Source organism: Diabrotica virgifera, chromosome 1 (assembly GCF_917563875.1).
Source record: "Diabrotica virgifera virgifera chromosome 1, PGI_DIABVI_V3a".
Taxonomy (NCBI): domain Eukaryota; kingdom Metazoa; phylum Arthropoda; class Insecta; order Coleoptera; family Chrysomelidae; genus Diabrotica; species Diabrotica virgifera.
Genome location: NC_065443.1, coordinates 280,545,825 through 280,562,473, shown reverse-complemented (window position 1 = coordinate 280,562,473; position 16,649 = coordinate 280,545,825). Strand labels below are relative to the sequence as shown.

The window sequence follows — 16,649 nt, the reverse complement described above, 5'->3', positions numbered from 1 at the left end:
CAAACAACTTTTCTCATAAATGTTTGCTCTTATTGATTCTTCTTTTTGTTTTACAGGGCTTGGTTCAACTTGTGACCATTTTGCTCACCGTTTTACGAAAGAAATTTCGACCTAGACGTTTCGGCAACGAGTCATTGACTATGTTCATGAAACCAACCAACCAACCAAAAAAAATCATTGTACCATAAATGTATTGAATTTGTCTCGACGTAAGAATAAGAGAAAAATTTGTAGTTTTAAGGAAACCAAGGCAGAAATTTTGGTATCACAGTACCTTATTTGTAAGCTTATGGCAGAAAATTGTAGTGACCGACACTTTGAAACAGATCTAAGATAATATATCTTTTTAACGATATTGTACTTCACCTGAAGCGTGTCTTAAAACAAAACTTGTTGATATCGTAGTAGATTTTTGGGTTTTGTGTTCATCGTACGAGAAGCGTTGGGTTAACTTACATTTGATATATCTCTATAGGGTTTCAGAAATAGAAAAGTACATATAAGTAACTTTCTGCTTGAAGGTTTGATTAAAAAAATACAACCGACTATAATATAGTCTATATTTTGCCCACATATGAATCAAAAACACGTAAATCTGAACAAAACAAGTTATATATTTAATGAGTTATATTAGGTTAATTAATATTTATGAGCCAAGCCGCAGATGAATTGGAAAAAAACTAATGTGCAACACAATATTATTTTTCTGATTTAGAATGTACTTAACTATAAGCCCGTGCCTAATGGTACACAGCCTCAATGCTTAATGCTCAAAAATGTTTGTTCTCTTTTGGATGACCTATAACTCAAAAAGAAATTGAGTAAGTAATGCGAAGTAGTAGTGTTCAACCTAGGGGGTGAGGCATGCTTTTCCAGGTGTATAGCACTCTCACATGTCTCATCTGTTTTGTTTGCTTTTTTATATTGTTTTTTTATTTTTTTTTATAAAGCTAACTATCCTATTTTATTAACTAACCTATTCCAAAGTAAGTTGTCGATCGAAGTATCACAGAAAACGATAATAAATATCGTTCCCATATCACCAGATTGACAACAGGTGGAATACTTTCTTTGGTTACAACCTCCCGAGATTTTCAAAAATTATAAATCATACAGGATGCCGTTGTCAATCTGGTGGTATGGGAACGATATTTATTATCGTTTTCTGTGATACTTCGATTGATAACTTACTTTGTTTTTCGGTAGATGGCTCTACTACATCCGTGACATTTCGTTCTTTGCAATTCGGAAAGGCCCAAAGTGTGATGACTGGGGAAATCGGAGAGAAGAGGATATGGGACTACTGATGAGGAGGAAAAATCCTCCGAAACCGGTATAGACTCTTCCTGCACTCTCCGATTTGACCAGAGTATTATGCAGCTGCTGCATTTTCGTGTTGCAAAGAAATTGAAAATGTTTATACATTTTAACATATTTCATTTGCCAGGGCCTCGATTTTTGACCCTTCGCTTCGTTATCGAACGTATTCGCTTCGTATACTAAACAGATATTTTTGACCCTTCGCTTCGTTATTGAACGTATTCGCTTCGTATACTAAACAGATACGAAACGAACACGTTCGATAACGAAGCAAAGGGTCAAAAATCGAGGCCCAGGTCCAGTGCAATGTCAACCCGATAGTTCCTTGAGTAAAATTTAAATATTAAGCAGTTTTATGTCCAGAAAGACCTTTGTTATGAATGGAATATCGAAAATCGTTAGATAAACACTTGTCGTGAATGATTTTGACAAGTAATCAAATTAAATAACTCATTTAACGTCATAAATTATTTATTCAACGCACACATAATATAGTTTGTAGAAAAAAGATACGCAAGATATTTTGGATAAAGAAATCACTTTTTGTGTAATTGTCCAATTGCTTTGCGCCAGACATTACTTTCCGTTTTGTTTATTTTATAAGTATTTTGTTTATTTTATAATTACTGTGAAATAAATTCTAATTCAGAAAAATAAAATTGTGTTATATACTGGTTTCGGTCTAATCCATATGGGCCTGTGCTCGTATATTTATTGTTATTCGATATTCAGACAATTACTGAAATTAAAAATGGGTGCAATGAAATAATTATTTTCTGTAATATCTTTCAAAGCATATTGATAAGGTTTATTCAGACTTAACAGCGGTTTAGCAGGCAGAACTAGAAGTTGAGCACAATGTAGCCATTCGTTAACCCATACTGCCCAGTTTATTAATCCCAAATATTTTTCGATTGGATGGGGGCCTTCTTATCAAAAGCCACAACCTTTCTCTTGGCATAAAAGTAAAAATTCTCTTACCTGTACTTTTTTGTGGATGTTCAATGGTGGACCTTGAACGAAAACATGTGCAGAAAATTTGAAGCATTTAAGATTTGACTATATTGGAGAATACTGAAAAACCCGTGGACTGACTGGGTCACAAATGAGGAAGTCCTCAGAAAAATGAAGAAGAACCGAGAGTTACTCACCACCATCAAATCTCGAAAGTTAAAATACTTGAGACACGTTATGCGAAATTAATCCAAATATAAACTCCTACAAGCTATCCTGCAAGGAAAAATATTTGAAAAGCGAGGTCCAGAAAGAAGAAGATCATCCTGATCATCCAGCTTTAAAGAACCTCAGAATCTGGTTCGACACAACATCTGTGCAGCTTTTCCGTGCTGCTGCAGATAAGATAAAGATTGCCATAATGATCGCCAACATTCGTCACGGATAGGCACATTAAGAAAAAGGAATCTTGTCGTGTACATTCATTTTTTAGCGATTTATTAAAAAAATTTCGGAAGGAATATTTTTCAGAGCTTTTCAATCTTTCTTTACAATAAAAGAATCTTCCGTGATGGTAAACTCACTAAGTTTTTCTTCTTCTGTATTAAGTGCCTTTTTCCTCATGAACATTGAGCACAGTTCGCATGCTCTTTACTTTATCCGAAGCAGATCTAAAGAATGTCAAGGTACTAACTCCGTGCCACTGGCGGAGGTTCTTGAGCTAGAATATTCTTCGTCGTTCAGGACCACGTTTCCCTTCTATTTTTCCTTGAATAATTACATGCAGCAATTCATATTTATGATTTTTCTTTACGTGGGCAAAGTACTCCAACTTTCTCCTTTTTTATGATATTCAGAAACTCTCTTTCTTTGTTTAGATAGGTACTGAAGATCTGACGTGTATAAGTCCTGCCATACGGTATATTCCGATTATATGCAAAAATATTGTCAATAGATATTTTCCATTCTTGCAATTATTGTTCTTTTGTGTTCTAAGAAATTGGCATCGTTCATTCATAAGAATCCTATATAATAGAATCTTTTTATATTGATCTGTAGTTTGTCTGATTTGTTTGTACACATTAAACGTGTCGTCTTTAGTCTACAACTGTTCTATATCCCTACATTGTCCAGTTCTAATCATAGACCTGATTTCTTTTCGTATTTCTTTGAACCAGATGGGACTGCTATTTTTGTTTAATCTGCCAAGGTCCATTCAATTTAGAATGTCCTGTAGCCACGTTGTCCATATTTATTACTCTAATTTATATTGGAACACAGTCCCTGTATCTTGATTTAATTTTCCAACATTCAATCTCAGTTGAACTACATGTCACCTGTGATATTTCAAGTACTGTTACAAAACAATTAAAGCTCAATATACTATTTTGTTTTGGATCTTGCATAGTTGTGTTATATTGTGATTTTGACATCAATTTTCGCTGTTAACTACAACACTATTAATTACTATTGGAAATAAAAGAATTTTTAGAAAAGGGTTGGAAATATGTCAATATATAGAATAGAAAAAAATTGATTGTTAACTTTTAATTTAAACTGTATGGCTTTGAAATAAAAAATGTACTCGGTTTGAAAGATCATTGAAAAACCATGCCTTTTTTTTATCCAGGAATATGCATCGCATCGGGCATCATCTTTTTCCTCTTCCACCTCTCAATTATGTTTCCTTCAATTCAATTGAATATGTATTCAAACATAATACAGGGTGATTGATTAGTAGGGTAAAACTCAGTAGCTCCGCTATAGTAATAGATAGCAATAAAAGTTTCACATTACAAAATTAGTTAGAATGTTACAGGGTGTTCGATAACACAGTGGCAGATCAAACTTATGTTTTTTTAAATGGAACACTCTATGTTTTATTTTAAATTCGAAATCCTGTTAACTTCTCCATCAAAAAAATATAAAGGTTTGTTATGTTATATAGGGTTTTTACAAAGTTATAACCAATTTTATATGAAAATCGTAACAAGTTCAACTCCCTGTATAAATAAAAATAAGCAAAACAACAATGGTTTATTAATGCCATATTTTTTAACGTATTGTCAAAATTTTCAAGAATTGTCGATATTGCTAATTTTCTTTATATCAAATACAGGGTGAGTCAAAACGCAAGTACATTATTTTCTCAGTAATTTAAATGAAATACCCTGTATTTTATATCACTATTGAAAAGTATCATTACGGTACTTTAATTTTTAGATAACATTCCCTATGTCTAAATTTATTAGTTTTCGAGATATTTTCATTTTTCAATGGACCAGTAGCATGGCCACCCAAATCACCAGAATTTAATAAACTGGACTGATTTTTTTGGGGTTACGTTAATAATGAAGTTTATAAAATACCTCCAACAACAAGGGATGAGATGAAAAATAGAATACAAAGTGTATTTCGATGTGTTAATTTACAAATGCTCCGTAGAGTAAGTAGCTCATTCAATGATCGTTTTTGGCGTACATAAATGTGTTAGGAGATAATTCTGAACACCTTATGTATTTAAATATTAAAAATATTTTATTAAAAGTAGCTTCTAATTTTTTCAAACATGTTTTTTGCAAAATGTATTACTGATAAATTATGTTACGTTCTTTATTTGTTACATTGTTACATTTACATACAAAAGTAGTGTTTAATTGTCTTCACAAAATATTTTATTTTGTGTTTGTGTGTTTTTTGTAAAATTTATTACTAATTTTCTTTGTTTATTTGTTGCATTTACATAGAAAGACAGTTTTAATTTAAAAATGTATACCATTTTTAAACAGTTTTAGACAGTAAAAGACAGTTTTAATTGTTTCAAAAATGTTGCATGCAGTGGTTGTGTTTTTGTTTGTTAAATGTATTACTAATAAATTATTTTTATTTCTTTATTTGCTACAGTGTTACATTGATTGCCGGATTGATAATCGGTAATCTTCAATTGTCAATTCAGTCATGGCTTACTTAAAATTTAGATAAATTTAAACACCTAAAATAATTTGCTCTTAAAAATGAAAATATCTCGAAAACTAATAAATTTGGGCATAGGGAATGTTATATAAAAATTAAAGTACGTTAATGTTACTTTTCAATAATGATATAAAATACAGAGTGTTCCATTTAACATTACTGAGAAAATAATGTACTTGCGTTTTGACTCACCCTGTATTTGATGTAAAAAAATTAGCAATATCAATAATTCTTAAAAATTTTGACAATAAATAAAAAAATATGGCATTAATAAACCATTGCTGTTGTGCTTATTTTTATTTATACAGGGAGTTGAACTTGTTACGATTTTCATACAAAATTGGTTATAACTTTGTAAATACCTTGTAAAACATTACAAACCTTAATATTTTTGTGATGGAGAAGTTAACAGGATTTCGAATATAAAATAAAATATAGGGTGTTCCATTTAAAAAAACATAAGTTAGGTCTGCCACTATGTTATCGAACACTCTGTAACATTCTAACTAATTTTGAATGTGAAGCTCAAAGGTGGCTAAAATTTTTATTATTAACTTTTATTGCTATCTATTACTATAGCGGAACTATTGAGCTTTACCCTACTAATCAATCACCCTGTAGAGTAAACACTAGAGGATAGCTAGCTAATATTGATCAACAAATAATCTTGAATTAGTAAATAAAAAGAATCAACTTAATATTCGTCAAATCACCTAAGAAGTCAAAGAAGCAAAATATGTTAAGATGTTTAGGGGGAACGCAAGCTGGAGGATAGTCCAAAAAAACCATAGATTGGGGCAAAGAAACTACAGATCAAAACAAAGGAAAATAGTAACCAAATAAACCACCTCTCGTCCATCAGATTTTGTGCGTCCGCTGCTACTTCACTGTCTTACCTTTTTGGTCCTTCATACGTGACCCTTTTGACCTTCTGCCTTGCATTTTATTGTCTAGACCTCTTCTTGTAGTCATCCATCCACATTAGATGTTCAGCCAGTTCCTAGTATATTGAATAGGAACCAGTTTCCATGAAGAATCTAAGATTATTGACACTTTACATCAAGATATATTTAGCTTTTTGGCGATGTTTTTTTCTTCCTTATTAGGAGCAACGTTTTCGTTAATAAAAGCTGTTTTTTAATTGACATTAATTTTCTTCTTACATTAAAACATTTCCATAAAAACGGAATTGCCAAAAAAATTAATAAGCAGTATGGAACAACTCAAAATTAAGGTCCGCAGAAAAAAATTTAAAATAAAGCCCAATGTTAATGAAAAAACCTAAAAATTAAAACATTTATATCTTTTTATATGCTTAGTGCACAGAATTTTTAAAGAAAGTATATAATGAAAAGGACATCGCACACATCTTATGGAAAATATAATGTCGCTCAAATTCAATAAAATTTATACGAATAGATTCGTTTTAAATTAACGGTCAATTCTTATCATTGCGCCAACTCTTAATTATGATTAATTACGGCGCAAATTGCAATTAAAGTTTATCAAAATCACATTTTTGGAGTTCATAAACGTGTCAGTTATAATCACTATTGCTCTGGGTGCTATTCAAAACAGCTTAAATCCCGCTGGGCCTAAGCGGATTAGTGAAACTATTATAATAAGATGCTTAATAGCCCGAGAAGGTTTATGAAGTTACCGATAATCTGGGTATTTTAAAATATTGTTTCTCTCTCTAACCCATTTGATTTCAGATTGATTTATATCAATTTCTGCTCTTATTATTGAAAATTAAGAGTTGGCGCAATGATAAGAATTGACCGTTAATTTGAAACGAATCTATTGATATAAATTTTATTGAATTTGAGTGACATTATATTTTCCATAAGATGTGTTCGATTATATAGTTTGCAGTCAATCAAATCCAACTACAAAACAGAAGGAGCGTACCACTGACCAAATAAACCAACAACATGGAAATAATAGTAGACAACAGGTAACAAAACAACACAGAATACAGGAAAATAGACAATACGACTTGTCAACTGTTTCTCATTTGTTTCGGGCTTCTGTCATAAGTCGTATAATATTAGTATATCTACGTCATACGTCTTTGGTTTGTATAATTGGTATATACCAGTGATATGGAAGTCCATATCTCTGGTGTATACCAATAACGTATGACGTAGATATATTAATATTATACGACATATGGCAGAAGCCCGAAACAAATGAGAAGTATTGAAATGCCCTATGGAGGAACGCATCAGTGGATGTGGCTGATTTAAGAGGGCTTATCAACGCTTCTCATTTGTTTCGAGCTTCTGTCATATGTTGTATAATCCGTGTATAATATTAATATACGACATATGACAGCAGCTCGAAACAAATGAGAAATGTTGAAAAGTCCTAGTGATCATGTGAACAGCGATCATCTTACCTACATAATATGTAAGGTATAATCTATTCTTAGTTTTTACCTAGTTATGTATTTCATCGTATTCCGATGTAATTGAGACTTCAAGGCTAACAAATTTGTAAAATAAAAGAAGTAAAGTATTGTCATGCATAATTAGTAAAAAGAATAATTAAAAAAGTAATTCAATGCTAAACGATTTTTAAAATTTAAATATTAAATATATTTCTTTGTGATCATAATACAATTATTATAACATTAGAGAAGCAGAAAATTAAAATAAAGCCACTGCCTAAGATATTGGCCACAAAGTATTTTGATTCAACATTAGAAAAAAATTATTAAGACCAACAATGATATCTTTGATATATTATCAAATCTAACCTATTATTATTGTAGATACCTTTGTATTGTAGCATAAAAAAAATTCTAACAGGGTACTGTAAACTTATACTTTGTGGCCAATCTTCACCAACCACTCTTTACCGTTGAAGAGACAATAATCTCCAACCCTTCTCGTACGACTTATCCTAAGAATGTTGCTTGTAACATTTGTTTGAACCACTCTTTTTAGTTCCCTATTTGGATGTTAGAATAGGCTAGATTACAATGGAGTACCTTTAAGAACAACCCGGGGATGTTATTCTCAAAGAATAGTAAGTTGAGAGTAAATTCAAGATAAATGAAGTTTTGTGCGGAATTTAAGGTTCTATTATAGTCGAATTTTTGGGTATTTATAGGCCTGGATCCCGCGTACCAAAAAAAAGTTTATTAACAGCAAGCTGAAAATTTGTTAATAGCTTAATGGTGTCCAGTCGAACAAACTTTTATGTACGGGAACACTGGAACGGGGGAAGTTTTAATTGTGGAACAGGTTATAGATTTCTAACATCAGACTACGAAAACGTCCCTTGTATTTTATCGGAGAAGCTCTTACGTATGTCCCTTACGATTGATTTGTTACCCTTTCATTAAATTCTTATGCAAAAATCACACTGCTATTTACCACCAACGTAATTCTTGTCATTTGACATGTTCTACGTGTCAAACTTATTAAAATTCCCAACATATCTGACCGACAAATATTTTTTCATATATTATACAGGGTGAGTCATGAGGAACTGTACATACTCCTACCTCGGCCCCTATAAGGAATAACAAATGACCATTAAAAAGTGTCTGCTCCCATTGTTTAATAATATACAGGGCGAGTTTCTCATTTTGACAGAAATTTATATTCGTCATAATTTTTGAACGGTCAGATCGATGTGTCTCTTATTTTGGTCAATCGTTACACTATTACCACCTAATCAACTGATTTATTCAAACTAAAAAAAAATCAGGTCCGGCTTTAAAAAATTAGTTCGTTTGGGTCTTAGAAAAAATTTCACCCTGCATACGCTTGTTGAAAACTCCAATATGAATTTTACAAATTAGACAAATAGGCAATTAAAATGACATATTTATTTTTCCCCACACGATTACTTAATTTTTTATAAAAAAAAATCAAATTTGACTATGAATTAAAAATTTGGTAAAGTGAACCATAGATTTAAAAAAATTAACTTTAATTACAAAAATTAATTTTTTTAAACAGATATGTATTTGATTTATGTTACTACAGAATCAACTGATTTATTCAAACTAGAAAAAAATCAGGTCCAGTTTTAAAAAATTAGTTCGTTTGGGTCTTAGAAAAAATTTCACCCTGTATACGCTTTTTGAAAACTCTAATATGAATTTTACAAATTAGACAAATAGGCAATTAAAATGACATATTTATTTTTTCCCCACACGATTACTTAATTTTTTATTAAAAAATCAAATTTGTCAAAATCGCAATTTTACTATAAAAATAAAAAAAATTAAACAACGTTTTTCTTAAAATTAAAAGTTTCACCATTTTTTTTTTTTTTTTTCTAAAACACGTCTAGATCTTAAAATTCCCAGAACTTTTCTCTTTGGACTCTATAGTTTAACATAGACATGATCAAATAGATAAATTTTAAATTGTTTCACTTAATTTTTGCGATTTAACTTTGCAATTCACGAAGCTGCACCTTTTATTTTTTTAAATTCATAACTTTTACGAGAAGAAGACTGAAAGTCTACAACAATAATTGTCATAGTCTTCACAATGGTAAGAGATATGTGCTGTAAAAATTTCAGAAACAAAATTTTTTTTAATGGAACGTTGTAGCGAGTTAAACCGTGATTTCATCATTTTTTTTTTTTTTTCATTTTTAGGTTAAAATTCCGATTTTGACAAATTTGATTTTTTAATAAAAAATTAAGTAATCGTGTGGGGAAAAAATAAACATGCCATTTTAATTGCCTATTCATAAAATTCATATTAGAGTTTTCAAAAAGCGTATACAGGGTGAAATTTTTTCTAAGACCAAAACGAAATAATTCTTTAAATCCGGGCCTGATTTTTTTTTAGTTTGAATAAATCAGTTGATTGGGTGGTAACATAATTTAAATATTTGTTAAAAAAAAATTAATTTTTGTAATAAAAGTAAATTTTTTTAAATCTATGGTTCATTTTCCCAAACTTTTAATTATTATTCATAGTCAAATTTGATTTTTTTTATAAAAAATTAAGTAATCATGTGGGGAAAAAATAAATATGCCATTTTAATTGCCTATTTGTCTGATTTGTAAAATTCATATTAGAGTTTTCAAAAAGCGTATACAGGGTGAAATTTTTTCTAAGACCCAAACGAACTAATTTTTTAAAGCCGGACCTGATTTTTTTCTAGTTTGAATAAATCAGTTGATTAGGTGGTAATAGTGTAACGATTGACAAAAATAAGAGACATATCGATCTGACCGTTCAAAAATTATGACGAATATAAATTTCTATCAAAATGCGAAACTCGCCCTGTATATTATTAAACAAGGGGAGCAGACACTTTTTAATGGTCATTTGTTATTCCCCATAGGAGCCTCTATAGGAGGTAGGAGTATGTACAGTTCCTCATGACTCACCCTGTACCTATAAAGTTTGCTTTTGAATAAACTTAAAAACAACCTGCTAGTTTTCACAATCATAAACTTGTCAGGATGACACGTTCCACAATTAAAATTATGTTCCACAATTAAAACATCCCCTGTTCCAGTGTTCCCATACATCAAAGTTTGTCCGACTAGACACCGTTAAGCTATTAACAAATTTTCAGCTTGCTATTAATAAACTTTTTTTGGTACGCGGGATCCAGGCCTATTAGTGTAAATCAGTAAAGACAGTACTGCTAAAAGTTCTCAATAACTTTTTTTTTTAATTTTTAACGGACATGATGAATTGTAAGTAATTAAGTAAGTAAGCATATTTGTTAATATTGAGACAGATGAGATGGAAACATCAATGGGAAAATTTTTCATCATCTTCTACAAAAAAAAGCATCGGAGGTGGACGTAGCAGAGCCCAAATAGAAAAACCAGTAACGAGATCGATTTCATGATCACTTATAGGAGGCAAATCCTTAGAGATGTTACAGTGTAGTTTTCAATAATTAGCGACCACAGATTGGTAAAAACCTCGATAGAAATAGACCTTGGGATAGAGAGATACCGCATGATCAAAAAGAAGTCTACACCTAACTGGACAGAGCCTAATATGTAATATAAATGCATTTGAAGAACAAATTTACAGCGTTCTCAAAGCAATAAGGGTACAGACCTAAATTTTAACACCCTGAATGACATTATAACATAACAGAAGCTATAAAAGAAAGCCAAAAGACACACTGCTAAAAGAAATCATATAACGAAAGAATAAGTTTCAAAACACAAGCATTATTGGAAACGACGAGAAAAACTATAGGAAAGTAATATAAGCAAAGAACACGATAAATTTGGAGAGTAAAAGATACAGAAATCTATTAGTATGAACAACCGAAAGCATAAAAGTGAACAAATCCAACAAAAGATTGAAGGTAACAAAAACCTCAAAGTTCTAAGGAGAAAATTAACAAACGGTAAAAAATAAATAACGAAATTAAAGAACAAAAATGCAGATATCACCACCAATAGAGATGAATAATTACTAAGGTTAGTAGAAGATTTTTATACCGAATTATACAAAAGTAAAAAACATTATCATCATTCAAAACCTGAAACAGAAAATAACACTTGACCCAGATGAAATTCCCAACGAGGTAATTACAAACGGAGGGGAAAAGTTATTAACAAGCAACTGTAACCTAATATGTAGTTAGAATATGGAAAGCAGAAGAAATGCCCGAGGATTGGAAAGAAGACAGAATTATATCAATATTTAAGAAAGGAGAAGTAACAAACTGTAGCAACTATAGAGGAGTGCCTATCTCTACTGAGTCATCATCATTCTCTTTGCCTTATCCCTATGCGGGGTCGGCTTCCCTAATTGCATTTCTCCACACAATTCTATCTTAAGTCATAGCAATGTCAATCCCCTTTACCGACATGTCCTGCCTTATCGTCTCCCCCCAGGTCTTCTTTGGTCTTCCTCTCCTACTCCTTCCAGGGATCTGCACTTCAGCTATTCTTCGTATTGGGTGATTAACGTCTCGACGTTGAACATGACCAAACCATCTTAACCTATGCTCTCTCATTTTGGCATCAATTGGTGCCACATTTAGACTTCCCCTAATATACTCATTTCTAATTTTATCCTTCTTTGTCACTCCACTCATCCATCTAAGTATTCTCATTTCCGCCACATGCATTCGTTGTTCCTCTTTCTTCTTCACTGCCCAACATTCAGTTCCGTACATCATAGCCGGTCTTATGGCTGTTTTATAGAATTTCCCTTCAGCTTCATTGGAATTTTTCTGTCACACAACACACCACTCGATTCTTTCCACTTCATCCATCCAGCTCTAATTCTACTGCATGCATCTCCATCTATTTCTCCATTACTCTGTAATACCGATCCCAGGTACTTAAAACTATTGCTTTTTACAATCAGTTCTCCATCCAAAGATATCATTTTATTTGTAGTAACTCCATCTTTAACTGAACATTCCAAATACTCTATTTTTGTCCTACTAAGTTTTAAATCTTTTTCCTCCAGAGCTTGCCTCCACTGTTCCAGTTTTTGTTCTAAGTCTCTTTCACTATTTCCTACTAACACGACATCATCAGCATACATTAAGCACCATGGAATGTTACCCTGTAGTTTCGCTGTGATCTGGTCCAAAACTAATGAGAATAAATACGAACTAAGCACAGAGCCTTGGTGCAATCCTACTTTCACATGAAATTTATCAGTCTCTCCCACACATGTCCTAACACTAGTCGTTACTCCCTCATACATATCCCTCACAATCTTTACATATTCACCAGGGACTCCTTTCTTATTGAGTGCCCACCACAGAATCTCTCGAGGAACTCTATCATATGCTTTCTCAAGATCAATGAATACCATATGAGCGTTTGTTTCTTTACTCCTGTATTTTTCCATCAACTGCCTTATAATGAAAATTGCATCTGTTGTTGATCTGCCCTGCATAAAGCCAAATTGATTCTCGGATATTTCGGTTTCTTCACGTATCCGTCTATCAATTACTCTTTCCCATATTTTCATGGTGTGGCTAAGCAGATTTATAGCCCTGTAGTTTGTACATTGTTGTATATCTCCCTTGTTTTTGTAAACAGGTACCAGTATACTGCTTCTCCATTCGTCTGGCATTTGTCCAACTTCCGTAATTCTATTAAATAGACCTGCTAGCCATCTTGTTCCTGTCTCTCCCAATGCTCTCCATACTTCCCCAGCAATATCATCTGGTCCTACCGCTTTTCCTTTTTTTTATTTTTTGAAGCGCTTGAGCCACTTCCGCGTTTGTTATTTTGGTGACCATTGCTGCTACTGTCTCCGTTGACTCTACAGGCTGTCTGTCAAATTCTTCATTTAATAAGCTGTCAAAGTATCTCTACTGAGTACAAAGTATAAATTTCTAACAGCCCTCATCAGACAAAAACCCACTCAATTCAGAGAGAAAAAATTAGGGGGTTACCAGCATGGATTCAAAGAAGGCAGATCCATTACAGATGCGATCCAGATAATTACACAAATAATCGAAAAATGCCACGAATACAACATAGAACCACATCCTCTTCGTAGACTTCAGACAAGCCTTTGACTGTGTTGGAAGAAATAAATTATTTATTGAAATGAAAAATCAAAATATACCAGCAAAGTTAATCAGATTAACAAAAATGACTATGGATGGATCTCGAGCTAAAGTAACAACAGATGAATGTATCACACAATCAATTGCAATAAAAACAAGAGTGCGACAAGGCGATTCCCTGTCAACCACATTATTCAACATAAAAGTAGAAGGAACAGTCAAGGCCAGCAAAATTAAAGGAACTATAGCACACTCCTCAACACAAAGAGTTCAACAATTTAAATATTTGGGAGTAATAGTGAATGGCCAAAATAAGAGAAGTGAAGAAGTAACGGAGCGAATACTAGCAGGCAACAAAACATACTGGAGATATCATAGGCTAATGAAGGACAAGAACTTATCCAGAAATACAAAACTGAACGTATACAGAGCTGCAATCAGACCAGTAGTTGCGTACGCAGCTGAGACAACGTGTCTCATGGAAAACGATGAAGAAGAGTTGAGAATATTCGAAAGTAAAATCCTCAGACGGATTATGGGCCCGATAAGAATGGCCAACGGAGAAACGAGAAGAAGAATGAATCATGAACTAAGAGCCATAATGAGGGAGAAGATATTATATTTATTAAAGCGTAGAGATGAGATGGCTGGGACACATAGAAAGAAGGAAAAACGACCTACTGATTAAGAAGATCACCAAATGGAAACCAGAAACTGAAAGGCCAAGAAGAAGATCCAGAGAGAGATGGGAGGACCATATCACGAGAGATATTAAAATTCTGGAAGTGAGAAACTGGAGGGAACTATGCACATATCGAAATCAATGGAAGAAAATTGTAACGAAAGGCTTGTCATACAACAAACAATAAGCGAATCAGAGAGCTCTAAGTAAGAGCGACAAACATTCCATCCGGAATGAAAAGCCTGGATGATGAAAAAACATAATAAGTAACTAACAAAAAACTTCAGGAAAACCATTTATCTTGGTTTTATTCTACAGATAATTCCCAATATCCCTGAGAACTATCTATTCCTAATTATGTATGTGAACGTGTCAGAGTAAAATAGTTTTTGACTAAGCTATATTTGTAAGTTAAAGAGACGCTTATATTAAAAACCTTCTAGTTTTAATAACTCTAGGAGTTAAAGTAATGTAATTTAAGTCACTTATTGAGAAGTACAAGATTATAAATGAATGGAAATAAAATCTGTAAAATGATAGTTGTGTTTTATTTCTTTGAATGAAGCGTTCCTTGACAAACAGGAATTACATAATGATTCATGTAGATGCCCATACAAAATTGTTAAAATATATTAAAAGCATACTATAATAATAAAAAAGAATAAATATATAGAAGTTTCATGAATAAAGCACTTTTTCACTTTAATAGTAAATTAAATTCCTAAAATGTTATGTGTATCCTATATATTTCATCTAATTTACTTACCGTTGCACGTCATCCGCGTCATAGCCCGACGTCACATGACACCAACACGAAATACTTAGGCGGTAGGTGTGTTCGTTTTTAGAATCACTTTGCCGAGTACACTGGCATTACAGCCACTAGATATATTTTATTATATACGCGTAGAAATAATATTTAAAGATTTCTATTAATGTTAACTGAAAGAAATACACAATAATATGTTTCATTTAATTTGTATAAGTGGATTATAAAGCGTTTTTATGAAGCACATTTGTTCGGAATACACTATAACTGTAATCGAACGAAGGTGATATTTTGGCATAAATTGGTAACATTTATTTGACAGTTGCGGTGATGACACTTCATATTTGTTTATATTTTTTACTATAAGTATTTGTTTTATTATATTTACTGTTTTTATTACTTACTTTAACGTAAGATTATAACTTAATTCTTATTTTCTATTTCTAAAGTTTTTATTTATTTACATTGAATATTAATTTGTTTTGCTATATAATCCACTTCCGCAAAAATTATGTGATGCATTTGATTTAAAATGAATTCAAGAATTTTTTGTAATTGGGCAACAATGTCAACTTAGATCTCTAACGAAGATAATGACGTGCAACTGTAAGTATAAATTAGACTTGTGGATGTAAAACCTGGATCATGAACGATGAACATGAGATGTGGTCGGGTCCATCAATCACTTACTTTGTATTTGCTGTCTTTTTCTATAACAAACGTTTGTTTATTTATAGAGAAGGACAGCAAATACAAAATAAGTGATTGATGTGATGATTGTTCATCGGTATTCTTTCATTTTTTCGACTGTAGAGTCTACGATAACGATAAGTAATATGATATGGCGAAGGTGACTTGACGAAGATGATAAAAAAGAGAAAACTTGAATATCTGGGGCATATAATGAGAGGTAGTAGGACAAGATAATATATTGCACATCCGGAAGTCGTGACGTAACTGGAGACCGGCAAGTTCGTAATGGTTCGTAATCATTCGTAATGTCCGATTACTTTGAATTGTTCGCGGTTGTATTTTATATTTTATCTTTGACAGTTATTTTGACTGGAATCTCGACACTAAATTTTTTTCGAATACATTGAAGTTTAATTTTATTTTGCTAATTGAATAATTTCATCACAGAATGCATACAAATCCCATTTAACTTTAACAAGAATTCAAATTCAACTTCCGGTCTCCAGTTACATCATCAATGCGCGAGCTCGGACGTATGTGCTCTACGGGAAAATACTATCTCTTTATTTATAGTATCATGGTAGGAGGTACTGCAGTTAATATTCAACGGACAGATCGAGGAAAAACGCGGAATCGGTAAGAAGAAATATTCATAGCTCCGAAACCGTCGTTTTAATGGACTGGCTTATCGGCAGAAATTGTTACATGCCGCGCAAGATCGAGAACAGTATTGGAAAATTATCAAGGAAGCTACCCACGCCTAAA

General features: G+C 32.3%; 1 protein-coding gene across 1 annotated transcript in view; it reads left to right on the top strand.

Moving 5' to 3' along the window:
* LOC126879130 (neuropeptide SIFamide receptor-like) overlaps window positions 1–4,014 on the top strand; it is a 493,604-nt gene extending 489,590 nt beyond the window's left edge. Inside the window, exon 6 of the mRNA XM_050642082.1 lies at window positions 57–4,014. The gene's annotated coding sequence lies outside the window, so the exon portion shown is untranslated. The remainder of the gene's footprint in view (window positions 1–56) is intronic.
* Window positions 4,015–16,649: the final 12,635 nt, after the last annotated feature.